Raw genomic sequence first — 17,340 nt, 5'->3', positions numbered from 1 at the left:
TTTGGGGGGGGGGGAACAGCCATTTTTTTTGTTTTCCATCATGGTTTTCGTTGGTATATTTTGTGTTCAGTGCATTTTGTGATCGGAATGTTCTAATCTTCTTTTTGGAGTCATTTTTTTTGTGTGTGTGTGGAATTTTGGGATCGTGGAATATTAGTTCCTTATGATGTTAAAACATAGTTTGTGGTAATAAGTAGAATTATATTGGCGAAATTGCATCTTTTAACAAAATTTCGTGTTGAGTGGTTGAATCAGGAGGACATTAATTGTACAAATTCTGGTGCATGCATGGTGCACTAAAGGAAAAGATGATTTTACCCCTTTTTGCCATTTTTGCAATTGTTCAGTGCCCATAAGCAATAATGGATTTTGGCAACTGAGGCTGCATGCTAAAACATTTAAGCATAAAGAAAACTCTGAAAAACGTCAGGAGGATCCTTCTCAAACTCTGTTTGTTCTTAATACAAGTGGTGAAGGGTTCAGTTTAGATATAAAATCAAAGAGTAGTGGAATTAGTACTTGGGTCATGAGTGGGAAAGAAAAAATAAAAATTTATCTTCGTTCAAATTTTGTTTAGTTATTTCGTCTGTAAAGTACACTTTTTTTTCAAAAATATTTCTTTCAAATACAGGAAAGTCATTTCATATGTAAGTTATAATTTTGTTTGAAATTTTTTTTAAACAAAATCATTGATAAGAATAACTAAATAATATGTGATATGTATTTCTTTTTTCATAGCAAAATTGTTCATATAATGTGTCTATTTTTTGTGGAAAATGTCCTATATGTGACAAATCAGTCACTTCTACCCCTGTAATCATTTAGTATTTACATTATTTCCCTTAGCATTTCTAATCAAGTTATTTTTACATGAATGGTCATTCTTAAATTTCATATGATTAACTTTATTTTTCGAATTACTATCTCTAGATTTATCAAAAACATTAAAAGCACTAATTTGTTTTCATCATGTGCATCAGTTTGTAATTGCTTCAAACGACTTTCTACCCTTATATATTCTTCAGCAATTTTTTTCTATTGTAATCTTTATTTTCTCAACTATAAATCAGCTGTACAATAAACGAATATTTAACTGGAAGATGTCGAATTACTTGAAATTCACGAAATAAGTCGTCTGAATTATGACCCGCTTTCAGATAACTTCTTGATTATGAGTTTAATTCTTGTTACGAAAATGAAAATTTCTTCGTTTTCTTAAAGTCTTAATTTGAAAAATTCTTCTAACAGTTGAATTACCCTAACTCTAGTTTTTGGCTCAAACTGTTTCTTGATTTGCTTCAAAAGCTTCTTTACTGCCATTGCAGTCTTGTATCAAGGGTTGGAACTCTGGTTTTACTCATAGTAAATTGAAAAAATGCTCTATCACGCTTCAAATTGTATTCGTTGACTTCTCAAGCGTTCGCCTTCACGTCCAAAATTTCTTCCATTCCGTCTATGAATTTCCAACTTCCTTAATTCAATAATACTGCTTTTACATCAAACTTCCATTTCTCCCAGTTGATATTGCTCAATAATTCGAATCCGTCAGGAAGTCCCCCCCCCCCACACACTTTGGATGGCCTTGCTAATGGTTAAGAAAATGTAGGTCTTGCAGGTTAAACAATGACACGCTGTACAAAACAGCAAGTTACTGCTCAATAGCCAGGTAGCCTAAAACTGCTTGTTTTTTTATATATTTATTTATTTTATTTTATTTTATTTATTTATTTATTTATTTGTGGAGAGTGTTATAATCTTTTTGATGAAAGATTCAACTGTTTTGGAAAAAGCTAGACTTTAACTAGAATAAGAGAAAAGATTTTAACAGTTAGGATTCAAATAATCGTGCAGAATTACATGAAAGTAAGATGGGCTTACTTAAGGTTTTTTATAAAAATGCTCATAGTATTAGGAACAAGATGGAAGAATTGAAAAGCATAATAATAGACGAGAGGTTGGATATTATTGGAGTTACCGAGACGTGGGCTACCGAAAATGATGATGATTTATTATCTATTGCTGGGTATAATTTGTTTAGGCAAGATAGAGTAGGTAAAAGAGGTGGTGGGGTTTTATTTTACGTCAAAGACACTTGCAATGAATTGATAATTAATGATGAACCTAATGAGATTGATATGATTTGTCTGGAGTTGATGAGCAATAAGGGCAAAAAACTACACTTAGGGAACATTTATAGGCCACCCAACTTAAGCCAGGGTCAAGATGAACAGATGTTTAGTATTATTAGTGACATTTCAAGCAAGGGGTCAGTCATCATAATGAGCGATTTTAATTTTCCAGGAATTGATTGGAATAATTTTTGCCATAGTAATAGCAGAGAAGAGGAATTTTTGAAAGTAATTGGTGATTGTTTCTTAGATCAAATTGTAACTCAGGGTACTCGACAGGATGCGATTTTGGATCTAGTTTTCTGCGACATGGAAGGATCTGTTCAGGGGTTACGTGCAGGGGAACACATTGGAGATAGTGACCACAACAGTATTAGGTTTAGGATTAAATTTGATATGCACATAGTAGAGAATTTCAGATTTGTGCCCAATTTCAGAAATACTGATTTTGTGGCACTTAGGCAGAGTTTGAAAGTAGTTTTTTCTTCCGGATTGGACAATAGTGCTGTGAATCTTCAGTGAGCAAAGTTTAAGGAAAATCTAGCAAAAACGGTTGGGGACCATGTTCCCTTTAGGAGAAAGGGTGTCAATACTAAAATTTGGCTGATGTGGTTCTCCAGGGAAACTAAAGACGCTCTAAATTACAAGCAAACCGCTTTTCATAGGTTTAAAGAAACTGGTCACAGTGCAGATAGGCTCCAATATTGTAAGGCAAGGCGTAAATTTAAGTATTTGGTACGGATTCAGGAAAGAGAGTTGGAGCAACAACTGGTAGATAACATAAACAGGAATCCCAAGAGGTATTTTGCATGCGCTAATTCGGGGAAAGTTCGAAATAGTCATATTCGGCCACTAGTTGATGAGCACAGAATTTTAATTCAGGACGATAGTGATATTGCTAATGTTCTTAAAAACTTTTTTCGAGTGTTTTTAGCGATAACTGCATCTCAACAGTTGACATCAACAAGACACAAGCTATAGTACAGCTTGAGGACTTTGTATTTTCCAGGAATGACGTTTTACTTCATTTGAAAAAAATTAAAGAGACTAAGGCTCGGGGACCAGATAATATTTATCCAAAAATTTTAGTTGAATGTGCAGAGGAATTAGCAGATGTAATTGTAAATATTTTCAATGCGTCTTATAACTCGGGGACAGTGCCAGAGGACTGGAAGCTGGCTAACATTACACCGCTCTTCAAGAAAGGGTCTAAAGTGAGTGCGGGAAATTATAGACCTGTGAGTCTAACTTCGGTGGTTTGCAAAATTTTTGAAACATTGATAAAAATTAAGATAGTAAATTTTTTAAAGACTAATAATCTATTGACTAGTTTTCAGTATGGTTTCATGAAAGGTAAATCTTGTGGAACTAATTTATTACATTTCTATGACGAAGTTACCATGGCTTTGGACAATAAGAAGCCTGTAGATGTTGTTTACATTGATTTTCAAAAAGCTTTCGATAAGGTACTGCATGTTGCTCTACTTAGCAAATTAGCTGATATTGGAATAGGCGGGAAAACTTTCATTTGGGTAAAAAACTGGCTGATTGGAAGGAAACGAAGGCTAGTTGTAAGGGGAAATTATTTTGGTAAAGGGGAAAGGTTTTAAGCGGGGTTCCTCGAGGATCAGTGTTAGGGCCTGTTTTGTTCATTGTTTTTATGAACGATATTTATAAAAATATTTCTGGGAACATGAATTGTTTTGCTGATGATGTTAAAGTTATGGGGACTGTAGAAAATGAAGAACAAGCAAATCAGCTGCAAGAGGATCTAGATCATATTATGGAGTGGACTGATAAATGGGGAATGGCTGTTAATGTTGGGAAATGTCAAGTGCTACATTGAGGGCATGGAAATAAGTGTACAAGTTATTATTTGCAAGGTTCAGTCATTAGTCAGGCAGAAAAAGTTACTGATCTCGGCGTCTTAATAAGTCAGGATTTAAAGTTCAACCAACAGTGTAGCATAGCTAGTAACAAAGCCAGTTAGATGCTTGGATTTATAAATAGATCTATTTCAAACAAATCTAAAGAAGTTCTTCTGCCCTTACATAGAAGTTTGGTAAGACCTCATTTGGAGTATGCTGTTCAGTTTTGGTCTCCTTATCTTAAGAAAGATATTAATGTATTGGAAAAGGTTCAAAGGCGGACTACAAGGCTAATAAATGAACTTTCTGACTTAGACTATGATTCCAGGCTTAGAAGGCTAAAAATGTAGTCTTGAGCAAAGAAGAGACCGAGGGGACATGATTCAGTTGTTTAAATTTATTAAAAGGAATGATGTTACGGGGCTGAAGTTTAAAGGGTTCGTATGCTCCTTCAAAACTCCTCCAATACTCCTTCATTTAGGAAATTTTCTTAAAGGGCCTTTCAAACTCCTTCATTTTGGTTTTAACTCCTTCAAAACTCCTTCTTTTTTAGTTCAAGACTACATAATCTTCCTCTATGACAGTAACTTATAATACTCTGATTCACTACTAACTTCGTCACAAGAGCCATTTTACTGTAGTGATTTTGTGCATTTATGTTTTTTTCATAAAGATGTGATTTACAAATTGATCATAGTTAAGTCATAAAAGTTGAAGGTGAAAATTTTATTAGAAGACTCAAACATTTCATAAGTGAAGTAAAACATGCTTAAATGGTGCTTGTCTATTTTTTCAAGTTTTATGATTATTGTTTTCCCCTCCATCACACTTTCAGCCATTAGAGTCAGGTTGTCTAATTATTATTTAAATATTTAAAACTACATAAGTAGATGTACAATATTCAGTGATTGTATTAAAAAACAATTGTTTAGTAAATTGTAGTTAGATATTGTAAAAAGGGTCATCCACAAGTGATGTCATGTCTTGAGGAAGAGACGGACTCATGAAGTTGAGACAAGGGGAAGAGAGAATGACAAAAGGTGACATCACACAGTTATTGTAACAATATGTTAAACAAAATGACATGTAACAAGAGGACGAGTTAGGTGAAGTGTGACACTTTGTGACAAAGGGAGGAGGGGGTCAAATATGTTTAAAAGAATTGGGACATCATTTAATGACAGCCCATTAGTACTCCTTCAAAACCTCATTTTACTCCTTCAAAACTCCTCCAAAACTCCTTCATTTTATTTCTGAAATTGAGTATGAACCCTGGTTTAGAACTGAAAACAGGACAAGGGGTCATTGTTTTAAGCTATTTAAATCTCAGGCTAACATGGATATCAGGAAAAATTATTATTTTAGCAGGGTAGTGGAACCTTGGAACAGCTTACCGGAAGAGGTGGTAATGAGCAGGGGAGTAGATAGTTTTAAGAGGGCCATTGATCTTCACTGGGGATTGTAAATTGACGAGAACCAGTCTAGCTGGGCCCAGAGCCTGTTGCTGGTCGTCACTTTTGTATTTGTATTAACAACAAGCTTGTAAAAGCACATTTCTATGATCATAAGCAGGGCTCCAGAAATTGATAAAAAAATGGTCCTTCACCCATCACGATGCGATTGCCAAATTTTTATTCCATTAAAGATTTTGGAAAATTCATGTGTTAAGATTGTTTTTTTTTAAAATCATTGTAACTAGCTGGTTTTATTGCTTCTTATATTCTGTTTTTAAAAACTTTGTTTTCTTTTTTAGATATTTAGAACTGAAAGTAATGTCATTCGACTTAATATTACTGTTCTGTCAAATTTACCTGAATTGGAAGAAGAAATCAGTAGACAGTTATCCAGAAAATATGATTACAAAAACTGTGTTAAGGTAAAATTCTTACAAAATTTCTTGATGCTAGTGGTTTTTGTGTAAGAATATTTAATTTATGTATGTTTCACCAAAAAAAAAAAAAAAAAGATAAATTAATTGAAAGACAAGTATGTGTAAGAAAATGGTTGCTTATATTCCTGTTTTAAAAATCATTCTTTAATGCACTAAGTCAGGAATTTCATGAGCAAAATTAAGTTATAATAATCACTGTAACCGGTGTTGTTGGCTAAAATTCAAGATGTTGCCGAACGTCTTTTATTGTGAACATTGCTGTCAAGTGTTTATAAATACCACTGGAGATTTCACAGAGCACATGAATTCACACTCCACGATGAAATCCACTACTGTGTTTGCATGTGGTATTTGTGAACAAAATTTCTTGAACCAATCTTTGCTTCAGAGTCACATGGCAGTGCACCGAGAAAAAATAACTTACAAATGTAACAAATGTGATAAGGTTTTCGAAACACGCTCTGGTTTATTTGAACATAATAACACTCATGTTGAAAAACCATATTCTTGTGGATACTGTCAACAGAATTTTGCAGAACAGAAAGAGTGTGACACGCACATGAAATCCCATATGAATAGCGACGAGGCTCACACATGCAATATTTGTCATAAAAAGTTCAATAATGTACAGTCATTAAACCAGCATTTGTGCATCAAAATAGGCGAGGAATCTTTCCCTTATCAGTGGATTGACCCTAAGCCTTTTAAATGCACCATTTGTAGCAAAGCTTATTTTTCTAAAAATAATCTGGAAGAACATAAGTTGGTTCATACTGGAAGACAGCATTTTGAATGCTACATTTGTGATAAATTCTTTATTTCTCCAAATTCATTAAAAGCACATATGAGTGTTCACATTGGTGAGATACCTACTCCTTTAGAACCAGCCTTGAAAGATTATGTACATTTTGAGACTGCAGGGGAGTGCAGTGATGATGAAGGGCTATCTGACACCATTGACTCTAGTGTAGGATGTACTGCAAGTCAAAAAAAACTTGAAGCACGGGAAAATATTGTAGAAAAACCTAATCATATAGTGGCTGAAGTAAACTCTGCAGTTCAGAAAGGAAATCATTCAAGTTATACGGATGGTGCTTTACTTTCCCCTACTCCTGAAGCAGAACAGCCTGTTTATTGCATACAAGATAATTCAAACTTTGATGATAGTAATTTGAATGATAGAAAGGATTCTACAGATTACACAAGTTATCGTATGGTAGAGATCGAAGATTGTATAGTACTTATCGAAGATACTTCAGGTCAAACAAAAGATGCAGATGCATACTGTGGGAACTATGCAAATGATCATCTTACTAGTCTGAGCAATAGTATTAATAATGTAGTTCATGCAGAATGTGTTGATCCTGTAGAAAGTTTTAAAAATGTAGCAAATGTCAAGTATGCAGGAAGGCATTTACTGATTCAGGGTGGAAACTTTACCGCGTCAAACAATGACAATGTAAAAGATTATGTGATTCGTTTGGATGATCATATAGAATGTGTACAAGCTTCTGCATGTCAAGTTGATGACACTAGTGCTACTGTTGACCAAAAAAACCACGTAGGCAAATATGTAAACCAAGCAAGAGTTTATTCAAAGGTAGTGAATCACAGTAAATCCCACTCAAATAGCCAGGAACATGCTTGTTATGTAGAAGATCGTATTGAATGTGTTCACGCTGATGACTGTAAAAGTTGCACTGAAAAAGAGCCAAACCAAGAAAGAGTTTGCTTAATTGATACTGAAAATGATGATTGTGTCACAAAATGCGATCAAAATTATTCAAATCAGCACACAAGTGTTGTGGAAAGTAAAGCATATTCAACAGAAAATGATTGTGACTATGTTGCTGAGAGCATAATTCATGTAGGAGATCATGCAAGTCATAAAAATTCTCATTTTAGTCATTTAGAAGAAGATGCTGGACATTCGAGCTACGAAATGAGTAACATGGTAGGGCATACAATTGATGTAATAGAACATGAAGCTGATACTCATGTGAGTCAAGCTAAAGGAAATGTGAAATCTCAAACTGTTAATTACACAGATGTTAGTGATCTACAAGCCGATTATGATCATACTGGGAATCACTCAAATAATGCTGAAGATGATAAAAATGTTGTGATTGATCATTTGCATAAAGAAAGCAGTGTGAACAATTTACAAAGTTATTCTAACGGTGTTGAAGGGTATTCAAGGCATGCAGAAGATGGTAGACATGTGAATGACCATAAATATTACAAGGAAGAGCTTACTGAAGATAGTACGAGTTCTGAAAAGGAAAGTAGAACAACAAATGGGGGTAAAACTTTCCACTGTCCTTATTCTTCAAAAACTTTTCACAATTTAAAATTTCTTGGACATTTATTTCTTCATCTGGGAAATAACGTGTGTTCTTGTGAGAACTGTAGTGGGAAGCATTCTATTGAGAAACATAGTGTTAATTTGGAAAAAACTAATTTTCACGAAAGTGAAACCAATCTTTCCACTAACTCTGCTAGCAATGCTTCCATAAACAATCCTACAACTCGTATAAAACTTTCACAACTTTCTCATGAGGGTGAAAAGGCCTCCATTACGTCTGATCAAAATGATACTTCATACCTCGATCATAATCGAAACAAAAGTACTGAAACACAAAGCACCCTGGCATCCAATCAAATTATTTATTTGAATTCCATCTTAAAGGAGAGTCAAGGCATAACTCCTGTAAACAAAGCTGCAACTCATTTGAAACTTCCACAACTTTTCCAGGAAAGTGAAAAAGCTCCCATTACATCTGATCAATATGTTGCTACTTCATACCTCGCTGATAATGGAAAGAAAAGCCCTGAAACTCAAAACACTCTGGCCTCCAATCAAAATATTTATTTGGATTCCATCGTCAAGAATCAAGGCGGGCATCGTTGTACAGATTGTGACAAGACTTACAATTTTAGACAAAGCCTCTATTCCCATCGGAAAAAACATCACGTAATAATGTATTCTTGCAGGCATTGTTTTAAGGAATTTTCGGGCAGTGTTGACTTGAAGGAACACCTTGAAATTCACAAAAGAGAAGATTTTACTTGTTGTCATTGTGATAGGTCTTTCAAACAGAAGACAAGTTTAGTTCATCATTTATCGATTCACTCTGGCGAAAAACCTTTCACTTGCGAATACTGTCAAAGAGCCTTCAGGCAGCCACAAACTTTACGTTCTCATATGAAAATGCACTCGGGAAAAAATCTGCATACTTGTGTTTACTGTGAAAAAAAATTTGTCCATAAGTTCAGCCTTAGTGAACACCTTAGAATCCATACGGGTGAAAAGCCTTATGTGTGTCCTTATTGTGATAGGGCTTTTGACAGGATATGGAGCTATAACATGCATTTAAAAGTGCATACAGTTAAAAGACCCTTTGGTTGCCCCTACTGCAAAAAATGTTATACCACAAAGGAAAAACGTGACTCACATTTGAGGTTTCATACCCATTCTATTGGTAGGAGGTTTTGCAAGAAAAAATTTTCTTGTACTTTATGCTCAAAGGCATTTCATTACGAAAAAAATCTGGAAAATCATGTAAAAACACATGCTGTTAAAAGTTCTTTTGTTTGTACCTACTGTCAGGATGAATTCTCAAGCAAAGGAGCTCTGACGGAACATGAAAAGAATCATTTAAACAACATGCAGCCAGTGATAACTGAGCATAATGTGAACGGGGATGCGTCCGAGAGCATCAGAGTGATAAATCCTGATGAAATTACAGAACATTTTCCTGATGCTTTAGAACTTCTTCTTCAGCAGTCAGAAATTCCCATGGCTGATATATATGTTCAAACTACATGAATTCACATGATGCAATATGTTGCAGGGTTGCCACAGGATACTTTTTTTTTTGACTTTAGGTTTCTTGGTAGACTTTATCAAGCAAAAGTAGACTGAGAAGTAACTTTTTTCATTAGGGCGACTTTTTTCCCCCCAAAGCAAATGCCTATAGCCAAGTTCTTTGTTTTTTCGGAGTTTCTCCAATTTTATTTGCTTTCTTTAAAAATCAGACTTTTTTACCGACAAATCTAATCTAATTCGTTTTGGGATTTTTTAATTCTATTTATTTACTTATATTTGTGTAGAAAAATTGGCTCAAAATTTAGTGGATTGATGGAACTGACCTATTTAAAACTTTCCTTAACTGAATTTTAACAATAAGTAGCTCATTTGGTAAAAATCTGGTTTTAAAAACTTGAATATGTTGAGCACTATGCTTCGCCTCATTAGCGCAGCCAGAAATACCTTCTGGAGGGGGTTTTTTGATGAAAAATACCTTTGGGAGGATTTTTTGATGAAAAACACCTTTGGGAGGATTTTTTGATGAAAAATACCTTTGGGAGGGTTTTTCAATCAAAAATACCTTCTGAAGAGTTTTTTTTTTAATCAAAAATACCTTCTGGAGGTAAGGGTGCCCATATAGAGGGGTAAGACGGGGCTCAAGCCCCCCCCCCCCCTAGAAATAAGAACTTCCTTGCTTTTAGTGCTTTTTTCTTTGCAAAAATGTATAAAAATTTCTTTTCCAGCCATTAGTGAATAAGTTATTAAAAGTGTCAAATTTTAATATCTCTAATCTGTACTGGAATCAGTTTCCACAGGGAAAATGTTCTGCTAAACCATGGAGAAAATTTTTTACCCCCCCCCCCTTAAAATTTTGCATATGGGTGCCCTTGTCTGGAGGGGTTTTTTTTGATATCAAATACCTTTTGAAGGGGACTTTTTAATCAAATATTAATACCTTCTGAAGTGGGTTTTTTGATCAAAACAACCATTTCATACGCATAAACTACTGTATTAGAATTTCCATTTATGTCAAAACCAATGGTTCTGGGGGGTGTTTTAACTCCCCACCCCCTTCCCTGCGCCACTGCTTCGCCCGAAACTTTATGCAGTATTTGAGATTTCAATCTTGTAACAATTTCAATTATTTTACAAGTTAAAAGCTATTCAGCTAGTTTTTGCTACAGATAAACTAGTTATTGTAGAATTAGTCATTGGCACCCAAGACCTTAGAATTTTTTGCACTTATGTAGAGGCTCTATTGCATCCCTGAAATAGCTATTTGCAGCATTTTTTTGACAATTTGTGCTGTACTAGTTGATTTTTTTGTTGCATTTACATTAAAATATTTTACATTATGATCAAAGCTAGTTTAAAGCTCAGGGAAAACAGCGATAGTGTTAAATGTGAGGAAAAATTAAACTGTTTAGTGAACAAAAATATTACTTGAGTGGAATTAATTCTAATCATGGGAGAAAAGAATCCCTTAAAAAAGAAAGTTGTTATAATTTTTTAAAAATTGTATTTACATTTATTTCAAATCTAACAACTAAAAAGAAGTTTACTTTTTACAAATGTATCATTTTCAACTACACAATTTGTTCATTATGTCATTGATCTATTCATGTGAGTGCTATTTTTTTGCAATTTTTAAAATTTCTTAGGCTTTTTTTTTTTTTTTTTTTTGAAAGTTTTGACTATTTTTATTATTTTTTAAGGTATTTTTCCTGTGGCAACTCTGTGCTAGGATTGAAACTTAATAATGGTGCTTACCTACTCTACACATATTTTTTACTGAAAATTAAATTTATACATATTAAATAATACATATAATGCATTGAAAGTATTTTAGTTTATTAAAAATTAACTAAACTTGTTGGACTTACAAGTCACCCGTCAAGATATCTCTTTTTAATTTTAGCAAGCAAATTTTGTAATTTTGTGTACACAAATCACTATTTTATGGAAAGTCTTCATGGGCTTGTGCATTTAAATTTTTTTTTTATTTTTATTTTATTTTTTTTATTTGATCAACAATGAACCATATGTTATTAATGGCATTTGTTAATCAGCTGATGGCAGTTTCCCTTTAAAATTTTTATTGTGTGGTGCATTTTCTGCTTTTAAAACCCGAATAAGGTACCGGATTAGTGTGGTGTGTTGAATTTCAAATGAAGTGCAATTTAGGTGTATGCGTCCAATCTAATTGAATTGCCAAGAAATATAATGTGTTTACAAAAAAATTTTTAGCAAAATTTCTATAATTTATAAGTATGCTTTTTGTTTATCAATGTAGTTTTATTTATTTGAAATATCATCTGTAGGTGTTAAAATAAAAAAAAAATACTTTTGATACTATAGATGACTGATTTATGTTTAAAAAAAAAGAATAAAATACATTGACTAAAATTTAAAAAGTTGTTTGCGTGGTGTTTGTCTGTTTGTGACATGCTTCCCAGGAAAACAGTAATGCTATCTAGAGACCTGAAATTTGGGTTATAGTGGTATTTTTTGACAGTATTATGTACATCAGAGCCCAATTTTTTTTTGATAAAGTAATTAGAAAACAAAATTAATATTTCACTTGACTTTTAGCACATTTTGACCTGAACTAATTGTGCCATAGAAATATTTTTTGTTCATATGTGGTAAAAATCCTTTTTCATAGATCATGGGGAAAACTTTCTTTTGATGTCATAGTTTATACTTTTAATAAAATTTTCCGAAAGTTTCAGAACCAGAACACAGCATTTTCCAAGTTAAATTTTTCCAAACTCATCCAGCGAAAAGTGTAATATCCTGTTTCTCTATCTCTAATTATATGAAAGGCGAAACATTTCTCTCTTCAGACAAAAAAAAAAAAAAAAAACTGTTAAAAACATACAGAAGTTTTATTTATTTATTTTTTTAACAATTTTTAAAATCCAGAACATGTTATGGTTCCTGTCAAAAGAAACATTTGTGTTTTCCCCCCTCTGTATGTGAATCTGAGCTTAAAGCCAAAATATCAATACAATATTGATGAAAAGATAACTTAAAATTTTTTCCATTACTTTTAATTTTTTTAACAATGTTTTATTTAATTTTTTTAAACTCATATTTTAATTTGTTTGCCCTAACATCCATTCATATAATAATTTTAAATAAAAGGGAAAAAAAAATTCTGACTTTTAATTAATTTTTATTCAAATATAATTTTTATTTTTAAACCTTGCAATTTTTATGTCTTTGGTTTCATTACTTCTGTCTCACGGATAGGTTTCAATTATATTATTTCTGATTTTATTGAAATTTAAGGGTTTATGAAGTTTTAAATTAAAATCTGGCTACAGCAATGTCTTAATGATATTTACTGAAGCTGCCATATATGCTGTGTACTCTTGTAATGATTCCTCATATAAGCCATGTGATAACTTTTACATTTTGATTTTTCTATCATATTCATGGTTAACTATTGTAATATATAATAGTTGATAATGGTTTAAATTTGATAGAAGTAGAAAATGTTTTCTTGAAATTAATATTTATATAGATTGATGAATATAGAGAGGTATAGAGCTATACAACACAGAATCATATTTATATGTATCGCACCCAGGCCAGGAAAGTGACGAGCTTAATAACAGCATTGGGGAGAATCAAGCTTTTACACTAAAGTAGTGTTAAGTGATTCAATCCCAAAAATTATAATATGTGCAAAAAATAATATGATATGATGTTTACTGATTGTTTTTGTTGACTAAATTAATAATGACTACCTGAAGTTCTAAAATATTTTTTTTTAATTATGACAATTTAATGATATTACTCTTGTTTTTATCGTTCCCCCTCCCCCCCCCCCATGCACCATTTATGTAAGCTAAATTTGCAAGTTTTGTGGCAAGAAAGAGAATTAAATTTAGATTTAAACACAATAGCTTTGAATTGTGTCACTTTCCTTGCCATGATGCAAGGGTGCCCATATAGGGAGGAAAGAGGGGGCTCAAGCCCCCACTTTGAAATGAGAACTTCCTTGCTTTTAGTGCTGTTTTCTTTGCAAAAATGTAAAAAAAAAAATATTTCCAGCCATTTATAAATAAGTTATTAAAGATGTCAAAATTTAATATTTCTAATCTGAACTGAAATTGGTTTTCACGACAAAAATATTCTGCTAATCCATGGGGAAAATTTCTGAGCCCTCCCTCCCCCTTAAAATTTTGAATATGGGCGCCCATGCCGTGATGTGATACAGACATAGAGAGATATTGAGGTAGATATATATAGATAGATATAGAAAATATCATAGGTAGATATAAAATTTTATAGGTAGACAGGTTTAAATAAATATATGGATCGATAAATAGATGGATACAAAGATATGATAAATTTTGAGAAAAGTACAGAGATATAGATATTGATAAAAATAATTTTTATACCACTCCAAATTTATTTAAGCAGCCACTAAAGGCAATATTCTTTAGATAAAAGGTGACTGGCCTCAAAATACACAAATAAATATGCAGGGCTCCCAAATGGTCCGCTTTTCCCGCCAAAGTCCGTTTTTTAGGGTAAAGTCCGCTTTAGACCGCTTTTTAACATTTTGGTCCGTTTAGTCCGTTTTGTATTGTTTTTACTAAAAAATCAGATTTTAAAAATTTTCATTACATTAAAAGATACTGTGTGCTGACTTATGTTAAGCACGAACACGCTGCCGCGGCGCCGTTTTTCTATTGAACTTGACTTTCTGGTATTATTTCGCTTCAGATTGACGTCATTACTCCTCCTCCCACCGCTGTAACATGGAAATCTAGCAAATGGAGAAGTTTGGGGGAAGAGTTATGACGTGAAATCAAAGCATTTTGCTACCGATATTTTTCACGGGTTCGTACGCACTATGAAAAAAATCAAGAATGTTTCATCAGTGCAATTTTCTGAACTTGTGTTGATATGTAGCATCGCGAAAAATTACTTCCTGTGTTTGCGAATTCAATCTTTTTGCATCTTGTTAATATTTTGATGTTTTTGACAATCAGAAGTTACTTTAACATTCATTAACTTAGATTAGCTTATTTTATGTTTAATTACAGTAGATAATAAACTTTTTTTCGGAACCATGATAACATCAAACTTTCTTGGACTTCGCCGAAAATTGCTTGCTGGGTTTTGAGATTTCAATCTCTTTGCATCTTGTAAATATTTTGATATTTTTGGCAATCAGAAGTTATTTTGACACAATCCACCATAGATTAGCTTATTTTTTATTTAATTTTAATAGATAAGAGACTACTTTTTTTTCGAAACCATGGCAACATTGGAACTTACTCGCACTTCGCGATCTTTTTGCATCTTGTTAATGTTATGATATTTTTGGCAATCGGAAGTTATCTTGACATAACACCTCCTTAGATTAGCTTATTTTTTTGGTTAATTTTAGTAGACAATTAATTTTTATATTTTTGGTACCATAGCAACATTGAACTTTCTCGCACTTCGCGGAAAGTGCTTGTCGTGTTTGAGATTTCAATCTTTTTGCATCTTGTAAATAATTTGATATTTTTGTCAATCAGAAGTTATTTTGACACACTCCACCATAGATTAGCTTATTTTTTGTTTAATTTTAATAGATAAGAGACTACTTTTTTTTCAAAACCATGGCAACATTGAACTTACTCGCACTTCGCGGAAAATTGCTTGTCGTGTTTGAGATTTCAATCTTTTTGCATCTTGTTAATATTTTGATATTTTTGGCAATCGGAAGTTATTTTGGTATACGCCACCATAGATTAGCTTATTTTTTGTTTAATTTTAATAGGTAATAAACTACTTTTTTTTTTCTCGAAACCATGGCAACATTAAACTTACTCGCAGTTCGCGATCTTTTTGCATCTTGTTAATGTTATGATATTTTTGGCAATCGGAAGTTATTTTGACATACGCCATCATAGAATAGCTTATTTTTGCTTAATTTTAAAAGATAATAAACTTTCTTATTTTTGGAACCATGGCAGCATTGCACTTACTCGAACTTCGCTAGGAATTGCTTCTTGTCTTTGAGATTTCAATCTTTTTGCATCTTGTACATATTTTTAATATTTTGCGCAATCGAATGTTATTTTCACATATGCAATCCTAGACTATAGCATATTTTATGTTCAATTTTAGTCATGTTTAGTTTTAGAGAATATTTTTTTTTTCTTTTTGGAAAGTATGCCAACAGTGAACATACTTCGCGAAAATTTGATTCCCTTGTGCAAGATTTCAATCCTTTTGCATCTTGTAATTATTTTAATATTTTTTAAAATTGGAAGCTGTTTTGACATGTGCTACCTCAAATTTTTCTATTTAATTTTATTTTTAAAAATTAAAAAACTTTGTATCCTTATTTTTTAAGTACTCATAATGAGTATTTTCAATTTGAAAATATAGCTCTATGAATCTAAACTTACACATTTATTTATTACATTAAGTTATCCAGTAAAAGCAGGCTCAAATTTACATTCAGTGTATTTATCGCTTAAGCAGCATTTGTATATTTTTGGGTATGGTGACTTTAATAAAAAAATTTCCTTTCTCACTAATTTTTATATGTACTTCAAGACAGTTACAATATTTTTTTGGTGCCCGAACAAATAATACACACATATGAAGAAATGATTTGGATACTTAGCATACTAATAAATGATTTGCAAACCTCTAATATTTTTGAACTTAGTCAGTTAGTAGCGTAGCCAGAAATTACCTCCTGCTTTGGTGTTTGGTCATAAACTCTCATATGTATATAAACTTACCATATTTTGGCTGGAAATATGTGTAAAAACCAAGGGCTGTGGAGGGGGAGGGGGACCTCCTGGCCTCCAAACTATATCTTCTTGTCTTGCGGTACCTTATATCAAAATGAATTCTCTTTAAACTGGTTATGTGAAAATTTTAGTAAACTACTATGTACTAAGGTGTTTACTGTAATAACTGTATCTAAAAGGTCTTTATTAGGTATGCACTGATTGATCGGTCACTTGGGTGATTATTTTTAACTAGCCAGTTTTTACCTGTTAAGTAGTAGAAAATTTATTTTACAATTAAAGTTACTCTGTAAGATGGTCAGTCACATGCTTGCTTGTCACTCCCCCTCCCCCCATCCAAATGTTTGTTTGAATAATATAATTCAATGGATAAGAAGTTCAGATATACAGAAGGTGATAAGGATTTATCATTAAAAATCATTATTTTGGTTAATTAACGAATTATCTTCAGGTATTTATTGCCAGGCAGCTAATTTGCCTTTTGGTGCTACCCTGGGTTTAACTATGAATGGTCCTCCCAAGGTCCTCTTTTTAATCCTAACTGGTCCTCTTTGGTCCTCTTTTTGATTCAAAGTGGTCCTCTTTTACCCTTTTCTATGGCTAAAATGTGTTGGGAGCCCTGAATATGCTAAATTAAAAAAAATAATCCCCCTCCCCTTTTTTCTTTTTTGTACGACTTTTGTTTTATTTGAGGACATTTTATTAAATACTAGTGGTACCCGTACGGCTTTGCCCGTAGTAGAAAATTAAAAGGTAATTTGCTTTGCCTGTATATTTACAAATAATGGATAATGAATTTCTTGCCAATTTGCTTGCCCATGTTACGGTTCCACATTATGATAATTTGGTAATTTTCTCGCCCACG

Source organism: Uloborus diversus, chromosome 1 (assembly GCF_026930045.1).
Source record: "Uloborus diversus isolate 005 chromosome 1, Udiv.v.3.1, whole genome shotgun sequence".
In the NCBI taxonomy this organism is placed as follows: Eukaryota; Metazoa; Arthropoda; class Arachnida; order Araneae; family Uloboridae; genus Uloborus; species Uloborus diversus.
This window is presented reverse-complemented; position numbering follows the sequence as displayed.